Raw genomic sequence first — 6,311 nt, 5'->3', positions numbered from 1 at the left:
GGGTGAGGTAATTACCTTTTGACTTCTGTCACTATGTTCAGAAACTGGCTTTTAGATTGAGGTGAACAGAAACTGCATTTCTAAAAAGCACCACCGAATTTAGCAAAATTTATTGAGTCGCTTCTCCTCGATTCCCACACAGGTTTCCAACTCAGTTGGTATCCATGTGGCTCATGTCCAGGAGTGAACATCTCAGCAGCAAATTGCACGGTTAAGGTAAAAGGCAAGGAAAGTGGCATCTCGAACTGGCTCCGAGGTCAGAGCATTCTCACAATGTGATCTGTCGTTCTCGGATTGTAATGCTACCTCCGGTTTTAGGGTGGAGAACATTCTTTGGGACTCTTATTCTGAAAAAAAAAAACAGACACAGTGACTGAAACTATGCTGCACGGAATGATGTGGAACACGGCCTGCTCAGGTTTGTGCATTTTCACTGTAGTCCGGTGTGTTTCGTATTCCGTGTAAACGTGAAAGTCGTCCTGTTTCGAGCAATGGGTGAAATCATTTAGCAAAGCAAGAATGGAAATTCCCGTAATGTCAAGCAGCTCATGGTTATTTTACCAAATCATAAGCGAACCCATATTCTCACGCACTGACAGATACATTTGTAGCTGAAAAGAGTCTGAGAAGATAGACTCAGCTTACCATTGATTTTTGTCTGGATTGATGGGCTATCAATATCTGCTGCGAAATTGACATTGTCGCCGGGCACATCCCAGCAGCTGTGCGAGTCCGAGAGGAATCATGGAACCCCATTTCATGTGACTTTGCATCTGTTGTTATGCAGGAGCACAATTGGAAATACAAGAAAATGAGGCGGCGCGGCCGGCTTGTAGTTTGGCCGAGCGGTCTAAGGCGCTGGATCCAGGTTCCAGTCTCGAAACTGGTTCGAATCCCACCAGTGCCATTTCTGCTGATCCACTCCAACGCTGCAGCTTGTTAAAATGCTGTTTCGGTGCCCACTGTATATTGATGTTGAAAACAAAAGTAAAATGGGTTTGCTTCCCAGGGAATTAACTGTGGTGTGAGATACTGCCAAGTATTTCAAAATGTCTCTACTGTCATGATCGTGTTCGCCTCCCGCGCGGAAAATCCCAAACAGTTCTGCCGTCCCAGGCAAGTTGAGCTTTTACTGGAACCGAATGGAGACTGTTATTTCATCGCTGTTGTGAAACGAAGTCCTACGGTGACTCTACGCGTTGTTATTGGGTTTCTAGCTAATGGGAAAATCGTTCCAATGAATTTCGATGTCATACCTTATTGAATTTCTCCCACTTCCTTCATTTCCGACTTGGGAACATCGGAAGGGAAAGATAATCTAATCGAGACTGTGATTGGTGAAATTCACTTTTTATCGGCCAATTCTTATTATGTTCTTTCTTTCTCTCATTTCAGCATTGTCTGGAAAGCGGTGGTGCACTAAGGCTGCAGTATGTTTGAAAGAGCCGTTTGGAAATGCCCTGTTGTTAGTTGTGAGATTACTTTATGACTCATGCCCTCAGACTGTATCACATTTAGCATTCATGCATCTCTGTGTCTGAAAATGCATGAGGTATGCCAGTTTTGTCTGTGTTCCGTGTTAAATGCTTTCTGTTTTGCGATTCGCTCAATACATTTCGATTTAACAGGGTTTCTGAGGTAACTTTCAGCAGCAAATATCCTCAGCTGAGGATCTGGGAAAATTTCACAGAATATGGTCAGTCGGAGCTAAACTAAGGAAGGCGTTCGTTTCTGCAGTGTTTCACAATACTACCTTTCCCGTGAGCAGTCGAACAGACTAAATGATTGTGCCACAGACTGCGATGGCAAGCTCCGCTAAAAAGTAATCCTTTAAAGCCGGTGGAAGCAACACGACGTTATTGGGGTACACCGTGGAAAAAGATACTTCGGTGGACCTCGTCCATGCTCACCACATAGCCAAAATTAAACAAGTCGCGTTCCCCAGCATTTGGCCGCAATCCCTCTAAACGCTTCCTATCAAGAAACTCAACCGATTACCTTTGCAATTTTCTGAGTGTAATAGCCTTCTCCACTTCCTCTGGTGATCATTCCAAACACGCACAACCTTCTTTGTGAGAAATGTGCCTCAGGTCCTTTGTCACTTTCAGCACACTCACCTTAAAGCTATGCTGTCGAGTTTTCAACTCACACCAACTTGGGTAAAACACGGAAATACTCAGTTTACCACCCTTCCATAAGGTCATGTCGCAGCTGTTACGCTGCAAGGAAAGTCGTCCCAGCCTATTCCACCTCGCCCTACGGTACAAACATCGACGACATCTTTGTCTATATTTTGTCATCAATTTAACGTGTCTTTTTTTTTTACGTTTTCAAGATGTCAATTACGCTGGACAACAACGAGCTATTGGAAACAGAAAGGTGAAACGGATTCAGCTTTCAGTGCTGCACGCCACGGAGCCGCCGCACGGCCGGTTGTGGCTTGTTTCTGTAGTGTAGTGGTCATCACGTTCGCCTCACACGCGAAAGGTCCCCAGTTCGAAACTGGGCAGAAACTGCTTTGTTCTTCAACTGCAGCCTTTTACATGGACAAGAGCTGAGCTTTCTTGCATGCTTTCACATCTGCAAACCTGCCTTCGAATTTGCTTGAACAAATCTGCTCTCGTAGTGAAATGTTATGCAATTCCATTTAATTACAGTGCAAAGCGTTGTTAACTTTTTCTCCAACCTGGTTCTGATTACATGCCACTCTGTTTGAGAGTGTATTTACCGCCTTCGGATCCTTCCACGAAAAGCAGTACCGCATTTGCATTCCTTGTGCAGGCGGCTCGGTTCACAGACAGGAAAGATGCAGATGCTCTGGTGTCACAGCGCACCACGAATTCCTGAACTTGTCTGTCTGTCAAATGTACCCCAAGGTAGTCTCAGAAAGACCTCATTTGGAAGCTGTCAATCGTTATTCAACGTGCGAGAATTGGCACCAGATGTCTTGAATCAGATGTTCTGGAGCAATTCGCACGTTAGTGGCTCATTCAATCAACAATAGCAATTAAAGAAATTACACTCTCAGAGGAACCTTTCGACTTGCGCATTCATAGCGTCTCTAGTATTAAGGTCCGCCCCGAGATCTAAGTCATGTTGGAACTGAAACGGAGGAATCGACAGAGAGGCTATAGAATGACATCGCTTCCATTTGGTTTTCTTCAAATCACTGACGAGCAGGAAAATGTAAACGGGGAGGGCGAGTGGAGAAGTGAGGCAGTTGCAGCTCTGGTGAAATTCCTTCTTTGTGATTCACTCAGCAACCAGAGAAGTGAAGGTGACTCAGGCGTGAAAGCTCTTCACATCGAGAACAAAAAGCACTCAAGGGCAGTTAGCGCCTCTTCCGGAGTGGGGGTGGGGTGAGGTAATTACCTTTTGACTTCTGTCACTATGTTCAGAAACTGGCTTTTAGATTGAGGTGAACAGAAACTGCATTTCTAAAAAGCACCACCGAATTTAGCAAAATTTATTGAGTCGCTTCTCCTCGATTCCCACACAGGTTTCCAACTCAGTTGGTATCCATGTGGCTCATGTCCAGGAGTGAACATCTCAGCAGCAAATTGCACGGTTAAGGTAAAAGGCAAGGAAAGTGGCATCTCGAACTGGCTCCGAGGTCAGAGCATTCTCACAATGTGATCTGTCGTTCTCGGATTGTAATGCTACCTCCGGTTTTAGGGTGGAGAACATTCTTTGGGACTCTTATTCTGAAAAAAAAACAGACACAGTGACTGAAACTATGCTGCACGGAATGATGTGGAACACGGCCTGCTCAGGTTTGTGCATTTTCACTGTAGTCCGGTGTGTTTCGTATTCCGTGTAAACGTGAAAGTCGTCCTGTTTCGAGCAATGGGTGAAATCATTTAGCAAAGCAAGAATGGAAATTCCCGTAATGTCAAGCAGCTCATGGTTATTTTACCAAATCATAAGCGAACCCATATTCTCACGCACTGACAGATACATTTGTAGCTGAAAAGAGTCTGAGAAGATAGACTCAGCTTACCATTGATTTTTGTCTGGATTGATGGGCTATCAATATCTGCTGCGAAATTGACATTGTCGCCGGGCACATCCCAGCAGCTGTGCGAGTCCGAGAGGAATCATGGAACCCCATTTCATGTGACTTTGCATCTGTTGTTATGCAGGAGCACAATTGGAAATACAAGAAAATGAGGCGGCGCGGCCGGCTTGTAGTTTGGCCGAGCGGTCTAAGGCGCTGGATCCAGGTTCCAGTCTCGAAACTGGTTCGAATCCCACCAGTGCCATTTCTGCTGATCCACTCCAACGCTGCAGCTTGTTAAAATGCTGTTTCGGTGCCCACTGTATATTGATGTTGAAAACAAAAGTAAAATGGGTTTGCTTCCCAGGGAATTAACTGTGGTGTGAGATACTGCCAAGTATTTCAAAATGTCTCTACTGTCATGATCGTGTTCGCCTCCCGCGCGGAAAATCCCAAACAGTTCTGCCGTCCCAGGCAAGTTGAGCTTTTACTGGAACCGAATGGAGACTGTTATTTCATCGCTGTTGTGAAACGAAGTCCTACGGTGACTCTACGCGTTGTTATTGGGTTTCTAGCTAATGGGAAAATCGTTCCAATGAATTTCGATGTCATACCTTATTGAATTTCTCCCACTTCCTTCATTTCCGACTTGGGAACATCGGAAGGGAAAGATAATCTAATCGAGACTGTGATTGGTGAAATTCACTTTTTATCGGCCAATTCTTATTATGTTCTTTCTTTCTCTCATTTCAGCATTGTCTGGAAAGCGGTGGTGCACTAAGGCTGCAGTATGTTTGAAAGAGCCGTTTGGAAATGCCCTGTTGTTAGTTGTGAGATTACTTTATGACTCATGCCCTCAGACTGTATCACATTTAGCATTCATGCATCTCTGTGTCTGAAAATGCATGAGGTATGCCAGTTTTGTCTGTGTTCCGTGTTAAATGCTTTCTGTTTTGCGATTCGCTCAATACATTTCGATTTAACAGGGTTTCTGAGGTAACTTTCAGCAGCAAATATCCTCAGCTGAGGATCTGGGAAAATTTCACAGAACATGGTCAGTCGGAGCTAAACTAAGGAAGGCGTTCGTTTCTGCAGTGTTTCACAATACTACCTTTCCCGTGAGCAGTCGAACAGACTAAATGATTGTGCCACAGACTGCGATGGCAAGCTCCGCTAAAAAGTAATCCTTTAAAGCCGGTGGAAGCAACACGACGTTATTGGGGTACACCGTGGAAAAAGATACTTCGGTGGACCTCGTCCATGCTCACCACATAGCCAAAATTAAACAAGTCGCGTTCCCCAGCATTTGGCCGCAATCCCTCTAAACGCTTCCTATCAAGAAACTCAACCTTTGCAATTTTCTGAGTGTAATAGCCTTCTCCACTTCCTCTGGTGATCATTCCAAACACGCACAACCTTCTTTGTGAGAAATGTGCCTCAGGTCCTTTGTCACTTTCAGCACACTCACCTTAAAGCTATGCTGTCGAGTTTTCAACTCACACCAACTTGGGTAAAACACGGAAATACTCAGTTTACCACCCTTCCATAAGGTCATGTCGCAGCTGTTACGCTGCAAGGAAAGTCGTCCCAGCCTATTCCACCTCGCCCTACGGTACAAACATCGACGACATCTTTGTCTATATTTTGTCATCAATGTAACGTGTCTTTTTTTTTTACGTTTTCAAGATGTCAATTACGCTGGACAACAACGAGCTATTGGAAACAGAAAGGTGAAACGGATTCAGCTTTCAGTGCTGCACGCCACGGAGCCGCCGCACGGCCGGCTGTGGCTTGTTTCTGTAGTGTAGTGGTCATCACGTTCGCCTCACACGCGAAAGGTCCCCAGTTCGAAACTGGGCAGAAACTGCTTTGTTCTTCAACTGCAGCCTTTTACATGGACAAGAGCTGAGCTTTCTTGCATGCTTTCACATCTGCAAACCTGCCTTCGAATTTGCTTGAACAAATCTGCTCTCGTAGTGAAATGTTATGCAATTCCATTTAATTACAGTGCAAAGCGTTGTTAACTTTTTCTCCAACCTGGTTCTGATTACATGCCACTCTGTTTGAGAGTGTATTTACCGCCTTCGGATCCTTCCACGAAAAGCAGTACCGCATTTGCATTCCTTGTGCAGGCGGCTCGGTTCACAGACAGGAAAGATGCAGATGCTCTGGTGTCACAGCGCACCACGAATTCCTGAACTTGTCTGTCTGTCAAATGTACCCCAAGGTAGTCTCAGAAAGACCTCATTTGGAAGCTGTCAATCGTTATTCAACGTGCGAGAATTGGCACCAGATGTCTTGAATCAGATGTTCT

At 45.0% G+C, this 6,311-nt stretch overlaps 2 non-coding genes across 2 annotated transcripts; both read left to right on the top strand.

The window, feature by feature from the left end:
• The first annotated feature begins 2,442 nt into the window (after positions 1-2,442).
• On the top strand, positions 2,443-2,515 carry trnav-cac (transfer RNA valine (anticodon CAC)). Its single transcript has one exon. It is a non-coding gene; the product is annotated as a tRNA-Val (tRNA).
• Positions 2,516-5,790: 3,275 nt separating this feature from the next.
• Positions 5,791-5,863, top strand: trnav-cac (transfer RNA valine (anticodon CAC)). Its single transcript has one exon. It is a non-coding gene; the product is annotated as a tRNA-Val (tRNA).
• The last annotated feature ends 448 nt before the right edge of the window (positions 5,864-6,311 follow it).

Source organism: Chiloscyllium plagiosum, unplaced genomic scaffold (assembly GCF_037043375.1).
Source record: "Chiloscyllium plagiosum isolate Xiang-an unplaced genomic scaffold, Cpla_swu_hap1 HiC_scaffold_42, whole genome shotgun sequence".
NCBI lineage: Eukaryota > Metazoa > Chordata > Chondrichthyes > Orectolobiformes > Hemiscylliidae > Chiloscyllium > Chiloscyllium plagiosum.
Note: the sequence above shows the minus strand (reverse complement) of the source record. Positions and strands in the feature narration are given on the sequence as shown.